The following is a 14,497-nucleotide window of genomic DNA, read 5'->3' as shown; positions in this document are numbered from 1 at the left end:
CCGAAACAACAGGGGTACTAACTGCCAACACTCCCCTGAAGTTAAGAAATTTGTAAAAGGATTTAATTGTATAAACTCCTTTGGAATTCATATTCCAAACTACGGAGTCACCCACATCAGTGTACATTATAGATTTAGCAATCTCCAAGAGCTCAAACCAAAGATTCATAAACTCCTGGTCAAAGAATCTTCTAAAAGTAATTTTTAGATTGCTACCATCCCAAGCTTTATCAACAGTTATATTATGCTCATTAGCTAAATTATACAAATCCCAATATTGAGTAGCCAAGGTAGCATTACCAAACCAATGATTCTCCCAGAATCTAGCTCTCTTGACATTACCTATGTTCCAGGAAAAACCATGTTTAGCAGCTTGAGCTGCCCAGAGCACTCCTTTCTAGAAAAGTGAAGCCCCAGCAGCAGAGCAAGCAAAAATGTTATTATTCTGGAGGCCATACTTGGAATCAATAATGTTCTTCCAAATTTTAGCCTCAGACTTATAGTATCTACTCACCAAGAGGCCAGCAAGCACAAGTTCATATCCCCAATGTCAGTAATACCAAGCCCCCCAAATTCTTTCCTCATAGTAAGGGGACCCCAAGCTGACAAATGGTATTTGTGATGACCCTCATACTCATCCTAAAAACAGTGAGCCAGCTGAGAATTTACAAGCTTAATACCCACTTAGGGAATTTAATGTACCCCATAAGGTAGGTAGGGATACTAGCTAAACAGGCTTGAACTAGGATCCTCCTCTTCGCCTCGAGCCATTGCAGAGTTTGGGCTACCTTCCTCTTCCTCGACCCATCCTCAACGCCGGCAGGGAGTGAACTTGTCCTCGTGAGGATACGTGCAGTATTCCGTGCACAATGAAAAGATATTGTTTGACCATCCATGAAGTAATGCATGCTTGCTTAAACTAATATTATTTCCATTCCAAAATAAGTGGCGCATTTTAAAACGGAGGAAGTAATAACCTGAATGAAAAGATATCGTTTGACCATCCGTGAAGTAATGCATGCTTGCTTAAACTAATATTACCTCCATTCCAAAATAAGTGGAGCATTGTAGAATGGAGGAAGTAATAACCTGAATACTAGGCCTGTAAGGGATCGATTTTTGTGGATTTTTTGAATTTTTTTATGATTGCTATGAAAATAACGTGTGTCCTACCCGGTCATTGTTTCTTTATTGGTCAAACTTGTCTGCACCGCTATTTACAAGAATTTGACACATGGGTGACGCGTGGTAGCAAAAAATGTACGTGTGTGATTTTGGTGATGATAACTTTTTTTCTCTTCTTCTCGTGTGTCCAGTTCTCTCTGGAACTCTTTGCAGCTCATCGCTTCGCCGCCGTATAAGGGTATTTTTTTGGAAGCAGAGGTTAAAGACCCTTGGCCTCTGCATCAATCAACATCTCTACTAGAATCGAACGTCCTGATAATTCGACTTCCCTCGTACTACCCCGCGCTAAAAAAGATCGAAGGGATCCTACGCAAGGTGAAACAACGAAAGAATCAAAACAACCACCTGCTTCCCACAACTCCCACGTCTCATCTCCCGCAAGATCGCAACCCCCTCCTCCCCCATTTCCTCTCTGCCGAGTAAAATCCTTGCCGCCCCGCCCTGCCCCCACACCCCTTCTTCGTCGATGGCATGGTGCCTTGCCTTGCTGCCGTAGTTAGGGTCGCCGCTGTAGGACGAACCACAGCCCGCTGTGGTGTCGTCTCCCCTCCACCCTATCCATCTCCTCCACCCCTGACCGTATGCTAGGGTTCATCTCCCCACCTGCGCAGCTTGGCGTCGCAGACGCACCCCCATCAGCCGCCACTCGGCGCACCAGCAGGCGCAAGCGCTGCCCCCGTCTCAGATGCAGGGCACGTCGCCGCCGCAGTTGGCCACCCGCCTCTCCAGGGTGCGAACTATGGCAGTCCGGCTACCCGACGCAAACACACGCTGGGGCCAGCAAGGTCAGCACGCTCTGGATCGGGAACTTACAGTTTTGGATGGACAAGATCACAAGAACTACATCTACAATTGCTTCCCGAGCACCGTCAAGGTATTTTCCTCTCGTCCTATCCTCTGTACGACTGCACCCTTCCTTACCAATGTTCCGGTGCTTGATTTCCTGTAAGCGTCCTGTGATAGCTTACGGCAATGAAGCGATGGAGGCATCGTCCCATTGCCTGATGAAGAAGAGGGGGGAAAGGAAGATGGTGACGAGCCGGAGGAGAGTGGATGTGGGCACTATTATTTCCTCTGTTGAGTTTTTTTACTGAATTTTTTTGTTTAGACGACAATAAATCAATTTTAGACTACAAATCAAAAGGAGGAGGCAGGCAGGGGGAGGTAGTGGAGGATAATTCTTCTATGGAAGCAGTCATATATGACAGCCATGGTAAGACCGTTAGAGAGGTTCGTTTCAATTTGTTTAGCTAATTATCAGCGACTCTTGTTTGTTGTTCCAGTCTTGTGATCCAAGTGGTTAATAATGTATTACGTAGTGATAGAAATGCCATGTACCTTTGGTGTGTATGGGAATCACATACTATGTTCGACACAAACTTAAATGGCTTGTTTGCTTCTTGTTGTCATACACAGTAAAAAATGGGAAGTCACGTCTCTTACGAGTTAGGAAGCTCGACACACATCAAGAAATTATAAGGCGAAGAAGGTGGTCAGATGCCGATCGAGACAAATGGTTGAGAACTTGAGATGTTCACCTGCCATGACGAACTACTAGGTTGTGCTCGGTTCGTAATATAACGGATTTTGCGTGCTAATTAGCACTTTGCCTAAATGTCTTTGGTGGTTATGTCTATGGATTTGTGAGACAAACATCAGGCAAATGTTGATACATGATAGTGGTGGAGTTTATTATTCTTCTGAACCATTAAAATATACACTGCATGCTCTACAAACCATAGGCCTTTTTTTCTATACTAGCACTTCTGTACAATTACTGGTGATACTGTAAGAGATGCTTCTGTGAAGGGGCAAAAGATAAGGTGGGTCTAAAAGTAAAGAACAAAGATAAGGTGCCCTCAAAAGGAAGAAGCTAGAACCTCAAGCTTATCACTGAATGAATCTACAGAGACTAAGATTAAGAAGGAAGACCCTAAGGTGGCGGGCTCTTAGAGCATTACTGACAAATAAGCGGAGTTAAAGAATGTTAATTAAGAGTTTCAGTTATTGGGCAGAAAATAGCTGTATCAGATCAAGAGCACTCTGTGAAGGTATGCTATCTACTTTTATTGTTTCAGTTCCAATTTGTTTGTTATAACTTGCTTCGTTTACAAAAGTGCCGGCGCATTGCCAAGTTAGTGGTGACTGATATATTGTTACACTTTTGTAAGCGCGCCGGAAAGGTTATGTTGTCGCATCTCTCAACTGAAGCCTAAACAAAGGAGGCAATTGTTTACCAGAAGCGATGAGCCTGAGTACTTTAGTTTATTATACACAAAAGTGTGAGGATCTCTGAAATCTTATTTTACTTATTGTGTATATTAGTTCTTGCCCAATCTCCAATGCCATGATTGGCACTATTTAAAAATAATTTATATTGCTTTTGGAAATTATATTTATGTTTACACAGAATCCATGTGCTCAGTTTTGCCCTCAGATGCAAATTGTCCTCAGTTTTGCCCCTAGTCCGAGCACAGCAACTACGACGAGGCCAAACGGCCATATTTGAGTCCATTCCGTCCGCCGGCGTTAGTAGTTGTGGGTCCAGAGCTTACACGTGGGACCGCGTGGACGTGGGTCCGGAGCTGACATGTAGGCCCCTGCAACTAAATCCCCAAATCATTCTAGCTCACACCCATCCGCCCGGCCGGCTGTCCTGCGCTGCCGCCGCCGCCACCTGCGCCGCGGCTAGCACCTGCCCCGCCACCAGTTGCACGGCCTGCTCCGCCGCTACCTCCCTGCGCCTACGCTCCACGGCTCATTGTGACGCCCATCACCTTCCTGCGACGCCACGGGTGGGGCGCCCGCCACCTGCTCGATTCGTGGCGCGGCCTCCTTCCGTGCGCCCGGCCGGAGCGCTCAAAGGTGGGGGGCTGCTGGAGCTATTTGAACTAGGAGGAAGAACCCTAGGGCGAAATGGTGAGCAGCGGCGACCCCGGAGTATTTGGCGAGGCAGGCATTGGGCCGAAGATCCGCCGCATCCACGACTGGGTTCCCGAGGGGTAAGTCTCGCCTCTTGTTTAGATTGAGCTTAGTTGTGCATTTGAACACTCGATTCGAGTAGGTTTGCCCAATTAGTGTGCTGATTGCGTCTCTGTTTTTCGCCGGTTAGGATGGAGTTGCGGTTTGCTTTCATGGTGCACATTAGAAGGGACCGGTACATGTTCAATGCAAAGGATAAGAAGAAATACCAATGAGGTTTTGATTATCGGTTGCCAATGGCTAGTAATTGGAGTTTTAGACAATTTGGGGAGGTAATTTGTAGCCAATATCCTTGGGGTTTGCTTGATGAAGTGGTATACAAATACTATGATGGGGAAAAGAATTGGGTGACAGTTAGTAATGATGAAGAGCTAGCTACCACGTTTGTTAGGCATAAAGAGAAAGATAATTTTCATGTGAGGCTGCAAGTTGATGTGCTTGAGCAGGCATTTGGACCTAGGATGGCGGGTGCAACATCTCGGGGAGAATCAAGTCGTCGTAATGGCATCTCTAGCCAGAACAGTTCAGTTGGTGCACGGCGACGTGGTGGCTCGACAAGTGTGGGCAACAGCAGTAGGGTCCCCCTTGAAGTGGAGCCTGATGGCTACAATTCTGGGGTTGATGAAGAGAAGTTATATTCTGATGTTATTCAGAATTTACGACGGGCACCTCGGGCTGAAAACCAAGATGAGGCTCACAATGCAGTCCGTGTGGATGATGACGCGATGGGTGAGGACGAAGACCTTGCAGCTGTTGAATGGGACCCTTTGAACCCTCAAATGGAAGAAGGTACAGTTTTTGCATCCATGAATGAGTGTAGAAATGCACTTGTGACATACTGCATCAAGGTAGAACGTACTTTCAAAGTTGACAAGAGCGATCAAGTACGTTACAGAGTGCACTGTCCGACTGAGGGTTGTCCATGGAGGCTGCTTGCAGCTAAAATGCGGAATATCACTAATGTTCAGGTCAAAGTGAATCCTTTTAAGCACACATGCCAGGAATCAACCCTTAGGAAGGATACAATCAGTAGAGCCAAGTCAAGATGGGTGGCAGAAGAAGTAAAAAAGTGGGTGAAAGAAAACCAGCAAGTGGGTCCAAAGGAATTGCAGAAGAACATCAAAGATAAGTTCAAGATAGATTTACCATACATGAGGTTGTTCAATGGTAAACAACATGCTATGGATTCTATTTATGGTAACTAGCAGGAAAGTTTTCAATTGTTGTATTCATTCAAAGGTGAAGTGGAGAGGACAAGCCCAGGTAGTATTGTAGATATTGATCACCACACCGTGGAGTACACATTCAGGGGAGTGACAAAGACCAAGGAATGCTTTAGAAGGGTTTTTGTCTGCTTTGAGGCTTGTCGCCGGGTTTTTTTGGCAGGCTGCAGGCCTTATTTGGCTATTGATGCCACTTTTCTCACAGGAAGGTTTAAAGGACAGTTAGTAGCAGCTTGTGCAGTTGATGCACATAGTTTTGTATTTCCAGTTGCCTATGGTGTGCTGGAGACAGAGTCTGAGGAGAGCTGGACTTGGTTTTTGCATAATCTCCGCCGGGCTATTGCACATCCCAATGGGTTGGTCTTCATACAGATGCCTGCAAAGGTTTAGAAGTGGCCGTGGACAATGTGTTCCCTGGAGTAGAGCATAGGGAATGCATGCGTCACCTTGCTGCAAATTTCATGAAGAAATTCAAAGGAAAGGTGTATACCGACAATTTATGGCCAGCATCTTTGACATGCAGTGTGAAGAAGCACAACTACCACTTGAGGCAGTTATACATGAATCCCAAAGTGAAAGAATACTTGGAAACACACCACTCCAAGTTATGGGCCAGAAGCCAATTCAGTGAAGTGAGCAAAGTTGACTATGTGCACAATAATCTAGCAGAGTCTTTCAACTCAACGATCCGGAAACTAAAGGGTCATTATGTGGTGGATTTGCTTGACAGGATAAGGATAGAATACATGCAGAAATTTCATTATCGTGCAGGAATAGCCGAGGCAAAATTCATGGGCCACATTATCATCCCTGCCGTGATGAATGAACTGAAGCAGAAGACAATAGGCTTGGAAATGAACATGACGCTTTGCTCGGGTACCACAGCAGAGATATCATATTTGGATAAAGAGAAGAGGGAATGGAGATATCCAGTGGATTTAGAAGCTAGAACTTGCAGTTGTAGGCAATGGCAGATAACTGGGTTGCCATGCATTCATGCCTTGTTTTTCATCACTTCTCTCCCAGGTCCAGCAGGGAACATACATCAGTATGTGCATGATTACTACTCTGTTGCAAGGTTCAAAGCCACATATGCTTATGCCTTGCCTGCTATGGAGGGAAAACAACAATGGGACATGGTGGACCCTGGATTCAAGCTTTGCGCTCCAGTTCTGAAGAGAGCAGCAGGTAGACCAAGGAAGAGTCGAATAAGACCTCGCAGCGAAGGAGCTGGACTTGGAGCGAGGAAGCGTAAGTGCACAAGATGTGGTGGGTCTGGTCATTTCGGTAAGTATTGTGATAACACAGTAGATCCAGCGTTCGGAGAGAGTTTCGATGAAGGCTTCGATGAAAATGTTGGTCAGCAGCCGGTTGCCTCAACAGATGATGAAAATGTTGGTCAATAGCCGGTTGCCTCAACAGATGATGAAAATGATGGTCAATAGCCGGTTGCATCAGATGAGGATTTTGACGAGGTTCCAAATGATGATGGTCAACAGCCGCATGATTTTGACGATGATCCAAAATATCCTCCAAATAATGATTCAAGTGAGGCTCCAAATGGTGATCCAAGTGAGGCTCTAAATGGTGGTCATGGTGATCCAAGTGAGGCTCCAAATGATGATCCAAGTGAGGCTCCAAATGGTGACCAACCTTCTGTTGTTGTGAGTTCTGCTAGGTATGTAAATCTTGCAAGGGTCAAATACTACTGTACATCTATCACTTGACACGATCTCATTACCGTTTATGTTTGGACCCTTTATGTTTTGCACAGCTCTATGGTAGGTTTGAAGAAGACGCGCAAGGTACCGACAACCAAGAGAAGAAGAGAAGAAACAATGAGCACAAGGTGCACGAGGAGCAAAGTGATGGCAAGAAGCTCAAGGAACAGACAGAAGCCCCAACGCTATCTATGAACAATTATGAAACATTATGAATAAGGAATGATGTTGTATTATGAAACATTTATCACTTGACATGTTGTATTTCTGTTGGATGATGTTGGACCTATGTTAGAAGTATGTTTGACATGATGTTTAAATATCTGTTGGATGATGTTTGAATGAGCACATGGTTTTTCCTTTTTTTGATTTTTTTGAATTTCGTTTTGCTCATTTAAATTCTGGTCAAACCTAACTTTGACCAAGATTTAAGCAAGTCTAAAACATCAAAATGAAAAACTAAGCCTGGATACTTCTTAGTCAATCCAAAATGAAGTTGTGGTGAGGTTTTTGAAATTTTCATGAAAAATGTGCTAAAAAGAGGGGTCCAAAGGTAGGGTAAACGGCCTCATTTCTAAGCAAGGTTTTTTTCGACCTTATCTAAACCAGCCAAATAACTTTCCTACACATATATTCTATATGTACAGACTATGTGCGCTGGTTTTTCCATTTTTTGATTTTTTTAAAATTTGTTTTGCTCATTTGAATTCTGGTCAAACTTAACTTTGACCAAGATTTAAACAAGTGTAAAACATCAAAATGAAAAACTAAGCCTGGATCCTTCTTAGTCACTCCAAAATGAAGCTATGGTGAGGTTTTTGAAATTTTCATGTTCATTTCCCCAAAACACTTCTCTTCACTTCATACAAGAGAGTTTGAGATACTCGAGATATCATACAATACACATGAACTTATCATTTAAATGTATGTAAAGCTTGTTTATCAACTTAAATCGTTAGTATATGACATAAGAAGACTATGTGCACAGGTTTTTCATTTTTCTGATTTTTATTTAATTTATTATGCTCATTTGAAATCTGGTCAAACATAGCTTTGACTGCTCCAAACCCCTCCCAAACCCCGCTAACCCTAGCGCTAAATAAGGACCGTTCATCTAACCCTAGCGGTGATCAAGGGTCGTCGATCTAACCCTTCTAGAAGAAATCTGCGGGGAGGAGGGGGGTGATCTGCGAGATGCAATCTGATTGGCTGGGAGATTGTTTTTTTAACAAATATCGGACGCGCTGGATGGACCGTTGGGCCGTCTCGTTGTCTGGGCCTGAGATCGCACTAAATAGCCCGTCTCAGCCTTTCCAGGCCTTGCATGCATGGAGGCGGCTACGTGGGTTTGCGCATGCGCGGGAGGTGGCGACGTGCATGCATGCGAGTGAGGCGAGCGAGGCGCGCTAGGCGAGCTAGGCGAGCTAGGCTAGCGAGGCGAGCTAGGTGGTTCAAGGCAGTGGTTCAGGGCAGCGGTTCACATGCACTGCCCGGTCAAAGATGCATCGTTTTCGTGCAAAAATTTAAGTGTGCAAAACGTAACGAATACACACACGCGTCCGGATTCACGCACACACCGTTCTCATCCTTTCTCTCTTCCTCTCCCACCCACAGGCCTATAAATGGGGTGCCTCTCTTCCTCTCCCACCCACAAGCCAGATCCGATCCTCTCCAACTTCAAACACCCAAGCGACCAAGCCCTCCCCAAGCGAGACCAAGTGAAGAAGATGCAGTTCAACGGGCCGACCTTCCGCCGTCCGCCTGTGGTGCCGGAGCTGCACTACCCACCGGGCGTGCTCGTGGAGAGGGAGCTCCGTGTGTGGGCTATTTCAAGGTGGAGGGGTTCTGTCGAACTCACCCGCGCCTTCCTCAGAGCCGGCTATGCCCACCTCCCACAGGGCTCACCGAGGATGTTCACCCTCAACGAGGTTCGTGACCGCGGCGGCATCCTCCTACTGCTCACGGTCACCTTCACCAACCCATTTGACGCGCGCGAGCTCCTCGGCCAAGTCTTTTGGTGCGGCTGCGAGGCCATCTTCTTCACCATCTACAACATCTACACCAACTACGAGCGCATCTTCCCCGCTCCAGGCCAGATGCACTCCCTTCCCTACGACGACGAGGAGGAGGTGTGAAGATGAAGACGGTGTTGAAGGGGCGCGCGAGGCCAAGGTGGAAGAAGGAGGTCAAGATGAAGATGTTCAAGCCCGGAGTCAAGCTCATCATGTTTGGTTTTTTATTTTGTTGCTTTTCTATGTCGTGTCGTGTCGTGTCATGTTTCATCATGTGTCCGTGAACTGTCCGTGAACTTATCTAAGTTATTGTAATGGTACGGTGTGTTCCATCTTATTATGTGTGTTAAAAAATGTCCGTGCCCAAACTTATCATTTCTTCCCTAAACAAGTCATGAAGTTCGAGAACTTGTGGTTTTCGGAGGGGGTGAGAAGCCCTCTGTTTCATTCAAACAAAAAGTCATGAACTAACAAGCAAATTTATTCCCTTTAAATCCTAAACCAAGTGCCACTCTAACCCTAAACCAAGTGCCACTCTGACCAAAATCATGTGGTAGTGCAACATACATTTTCAACCTTCCAACCCTCCAAAATTTAAGTGCAAAACAAAGGAAAACCACTCTCACGCGTGTGCAAACATTCACGGTCTCACTATTTTTTTTAAAAAAAATTCACAGTCTCAGTATGTACACCTTCCTTCCCTACCCATGTCAAAATCTTGCCATCTGTCCTAGCGGTTACCAGCGCAGCCCTAAACACCACAAACCCACGCGGTCCTGGGTTCGAGTCCCCAGCCGCACCAATATTTTGTGCATTTTCCACCCTTCATTTTTTTATACATATTATGTTTTCCTCAATGTAATGCCCTTAAAAAATGTTCATTTATTTTGGCACCTGGCGTAAACCTCTACCAGAGCTGAGGCACATTTTCCATGACATTTTGGTCTTTGATTTAAATCACGGTGTATTTGAATTGGATTAATTAACAGCTCCAAAAAATTTCTAACCTTAATTGTTTGGCTCCGGAATAATTCAATTAGCTTCCACAAAAAGTTTCAGCATTATGATTTACTGCCTAAATTAAATCAGAATAGAAAACAAAAAAATACGCAAGAAAACCCCTGAATGGGCCTAATTGGATGCAGTTGGCCCATTAGTCTAGCCTGCACTTGGCTCTACGCTCTGAATTTGGCCCAAGAGCAACCTTTTTTTCGGACAGAAAGGCAGAGCAGAGAGCTGCATTTCATTGATCAAAAGTTTCTGAATTCCTAATTTCTTCTCTTTTTTTCCAACATATTTAAATGTTGGTCACTTCTTCTATTTTTGTTTCAACATTTAAACAACTTTAACCAACATTTAAACTAGGTGAATTTCTCAAACAATTTCAAGATTACAAATTCCTTCATAATTCATGCCTTTCCATACATTTTCAACATTACAACCAGTGCGATTACCATACCTACAAATGCCCAAAAGTATTTGCAAATGGGTATTGGTAGTGCTTGATCTTCAAGCTTCCTAACCTTCTTCTTCAACATCCTAAGCTCAATAGCTAGCTCTCTGTCAGTGCGTGCTTCGCCATCCATCTCTTCTTCTGGAGCTCGTGGTGTGGCCACTGCCGTTCGTGGCAGCATGCGCAACCATTCTTCATGCTCTTCTTGCAGTTCATTCATCAGAGTCTTGGCCAGAGCATCGATCCAAAGAAAGAAGCATGTCACCTGCATGAACACTAAACAGATCAACCCATTGCTCAAACATCCCGACGACGAAAATGGTGCAATTGCCCCGATTCTTACCCCATTCTCGCTGCACACGTAGAACGGACGATTCTGGTTCCTCGGTGTCTGAGAAACCCTTCGATCAACGCCCGCCCGGCACCGCGGACAGACGAAGACAGGCATGTCCACACGCACCCGGCTCTGCATCCGCGAGGTGGCGCGGGAGCTTGAGGAAGACATGGAGCTCGGAGCCGAAGGGGATCTCAACGCCGCCGCGCCCTCCACTGCTAGCTTCCCACCGCCGCGCCCTCCACAGCTAGCTTCCTGCCGCCGTGCTCTCTCTCTCGCCGTGGTCACCGCCGTGCTCTCTGTCGCCGTGGTCACCGCCGCTGTCGCCCGCTTATATAGCACACCCGCCAACGGCTCTCTGCTCAACGGCTCTTTGCTGGGTCCCACAAGCCACGCGTGCAACGGTCTGAATAAAATTGGCCGTTTCTGCCGCCTGGTCCCACCTGTAAGGGCCGAGTCAAAAGGTTGACCTGACGGAGACGGCAGAGTTCACGGAACGAGTCGGTGCGCACGGACTAGGGGCAAAACTGAGCACAATTCGCATCTGAGGGCAAAACTGAGCACATGGACACCACTGAGGGCAAAAGGATAATTAACCCTTTTAACTATGTCATGTTGTTCTTTTAACGGGCTGAGTAAATATTGTGTAAACTTTCATTTGCAGCGTGAACTTCCTGTGGCGTGTAGTGCAGGTGACTTATGCTCAGGTGATTGCTCGATGGCTGAGTGCTGGATGAAGAAGTTGCTGCTTTTGAAGAAGTCGCTTGGACTCAAGGCTAACTGGTGGACTTCTATGTTATCACTCACTGATACAATCAGTCTGGTGTTCAACATGCCGACTACATGCTGTCAACCCCAACTCAAACTCACGCGAGGTCCGCCACTCTCGCCCTAACTCGAAATCACGCAATATAGAAGACAATGAACAAGAGACTCGCAACTTGGCTTATATTTCACTAACTGAAGAACATCCTAACTGACTAAACTGAACTTTAACAGCAACAGCTACGACTGATGAAACTGGAATTTTCGGAAACTTTGATAGCAGGCGTTAACTGAATTTTTCAGAAATTTTGACAGCAGCCGAAGAGGGGTGCCTACGACATAGACCAGTACATGCATCAAGGAGATTGTTGCTATTCCTGAGATTCTTGTCTAGGTAGGGAGGGTCAGTGTAGTTGTGTAGGTAGTTGAGCCTGCCTTCCACGTCCAGCGCGACGTGCACCTCGCCACTCTTGACGTGCAGCTAGCCAGCTACTCGCTGAGCGCGACATTATCTGTGAACTCGAACACCACGTCGTTGGGCACACCCTTCACGGTCATCATGTTCATGATCGGCGGGTACGCCGCAAACTCGATCCAGTTCATGCCACAGTGGATGGATGGTCAAGTGCAAGGGATGTCCAAGCATGACGCCTGTGGACATGGACGGTGACACAAAGTTGTTGTGCTTCCTGCACGTCACGGTGGGTCTCCGCCTCGACAAGGAGAATCGTCCACGAGCTCGTGCTAGGGGAGCAGCTCATGGCCCGAGGGAGGGGGGTGGAGGGTGCCGGCGCCGATGGCAGTTCTCGGTCCGCTCGATCGGACCGGCCGAAATCCCGACCGATGGTGTCTTCGGGCTAAATTATACAAACCCTAGCGGCCGAATATACCAGCAGGCTAAGATCGCGCGGTCCGGTCCTTAGCAGGCCACCCTGACTCATGGGGGCAGTCGGACCCGGTGTGTGTGTACTCGTCCACTGCTATAAGTACTCCTTTAATAAGGTTTCAAATGCCAAAGCAGTTATCCATTGGTCGGTTTCTTTTCTATTTGAGGCTTTGAGAAACCTGATAGTGAGTTTCGCTTTTGGTGGTTTTACATTATATTTGAATATCTGATAGCTCAGTGTTATAATGGTATCAAATATTATAAGTACTAGCTTCATTGATAGGTGTACATATCGGGGATGTATCTGGTGCACCTGGACTATTTGTGCTACCGGTGCACCGGTCGCCCGTTACACATTAAAAAATATTCCAAAAAAATCCAAAAACAATTTAGCGTATTGACACAACATCAATGTACGTTGTCACAAAAATTTAAATCAATATTCGAAACATTGCTTCAGATGCAAAAAATAACAAATTTGACACTGAATAGTACATAACACAAGTTGGGCTTTAGTTTTGGCCCATTAGCACATTGACGTCAAATTTGTTATTTTTGTATCTTGAGCATTGTTTTGAATTTTGATTCAAATTTTTGTGACAACATACATTGATGTTGTGTCGATAAACTAATTTTTTTCTAGATTTCTTTGAACATTTTTTAATGTGCAACGGGGTTTGGTGCATCGGTAGCACCAATTCCCTTAGTGCACCAGATATGTTCCCAAAAGCTGAGAAAGTTCCTGAGGAACGATGGATCATGGAAGATGGCACACCTTGGCTTGGGAAATATACTAGGGACCATCCTGGAATGATTCAGGCCAGGCTGAAGCAAAGGTTACTTCATTAAAATCTACATATGCCAGCAAACTGGTTAATACACTAACCATTTTCTAGCTCAGAGTTTCTCGTCCTGTTCATCTTTTCTTTGGTCACAACGGAGGCCTTGATAGTGACAACAATGAAGCTTCCTGGATAATGTCCAACACCACATAAAAGTTGATGCCATGAATGCATTTTTTGAGTAGTTAGATGTCACTGGAATCAGATGTTGGCTTATATACTTTGATTAACTAGATGTAATTGAAGTTTAATGCTTTATGCAGGTTCATGCATCAACTATTCTTACTAATGGGCAGTACTTGCTGATGCTTGATTGTGAATTTGTGATCACTACATCAACTGTAGCAATGCTCTATTTTATTTGCATGCATTTAGATGATTTAGACAGTACATGATTTGAAAGGAAAAGATGGTGGGTCAGCTCAAACCTTGTGGGACAAATACTACTGGTAGTGTTGTGTGAAGATGGCCAAGGTTCTATTTTGGAGCTATATGTCCGCCAAGATTGTCGAAGATCTGAGCCAAGATGTGCAGGCTGATCACCGCTCAGCAGGTGGTGATGTGATGTTGTGTTCCTCCTCACGCACCGTACTAGGTTGATGTTATCAAAGATTAATATGTTTGTCTCTCAAAATGCCTAGCCTATTGTAGCGCATGGGTCAATGCCTGCATTCGCCAGCACAATTTCCTATGTTGCCTCAGCTTCATTCTATCACCGTGTTCCTCTCGATGAGCTCATCATTCAACTCGCTATTGAATCACAGTTCCTCCCGATGAACTCATCAAGCAACTCGCTATTGAATCACACGAGTGAAAGGATCGATATGGTTGACTAGAGGGGGGGGGGGTGAATAGGCAACTACCAATTTTTAGATTTTCTTTACCAAATTAAACTTTGCATCAAAGTAGGTTGTCTAGATGTGCAACTAGGTGAGCAACCTATATGATGCAATAACAACAAGCATACAAGCAAGCAAGGGTAGAAACACTAAAGAGCTTGCACAAGTAAAGGTAAGAGATAACCAAGAGTGGATCCAGTGAAGACGAGGAGCTGTTACCGAAGTTCCTTCCTTTTGAGGGGAAGTACGTCTCCG

The 14,497-nt window shown here is 45.4% G+C and overlaps 1 long non-coding RNA gene across 1 annotated transcript; it reads left to right on the top strand.

Moving 5' to 3' along the window:
• Positions 1-1,522: 1,522 nt before the first annotated feature.
• LOC123081699 (uncharacterized) lies at positions 1,523-2,880 on the top strand. Its single transcript, XR_006438768.1, has 2 exons — positions 1,523-2,059; positions 2,149-2,880. It is a non-coding gene; the product is annotated as an uncharacterized lncRNA (long non-coding RNA).
• Positions 2,881-14,497: the final 11,617 nt, after the last annotated feature.

Source organism: Triticum aestivum, chromosome 4A, assembly GCF_018294505.1.
Source record: "Triticum aestivum cultivar Chinese Spring chromosome 4A, IWGSC CS RefSeq v2.1, whole genome shotgun sequence".
Lineage (NCBI taxonomy): Eukaryota > Viridiplantae > Streptophyta > Magnoliopsida > Poales > Poaceae > Triticum > Triticum aestivum.
The sequence above is the reverse complement of the archived record's forward strand: the minus strand, read 5'-3'. Positions and strand labels throughout refer to the sequence as shown.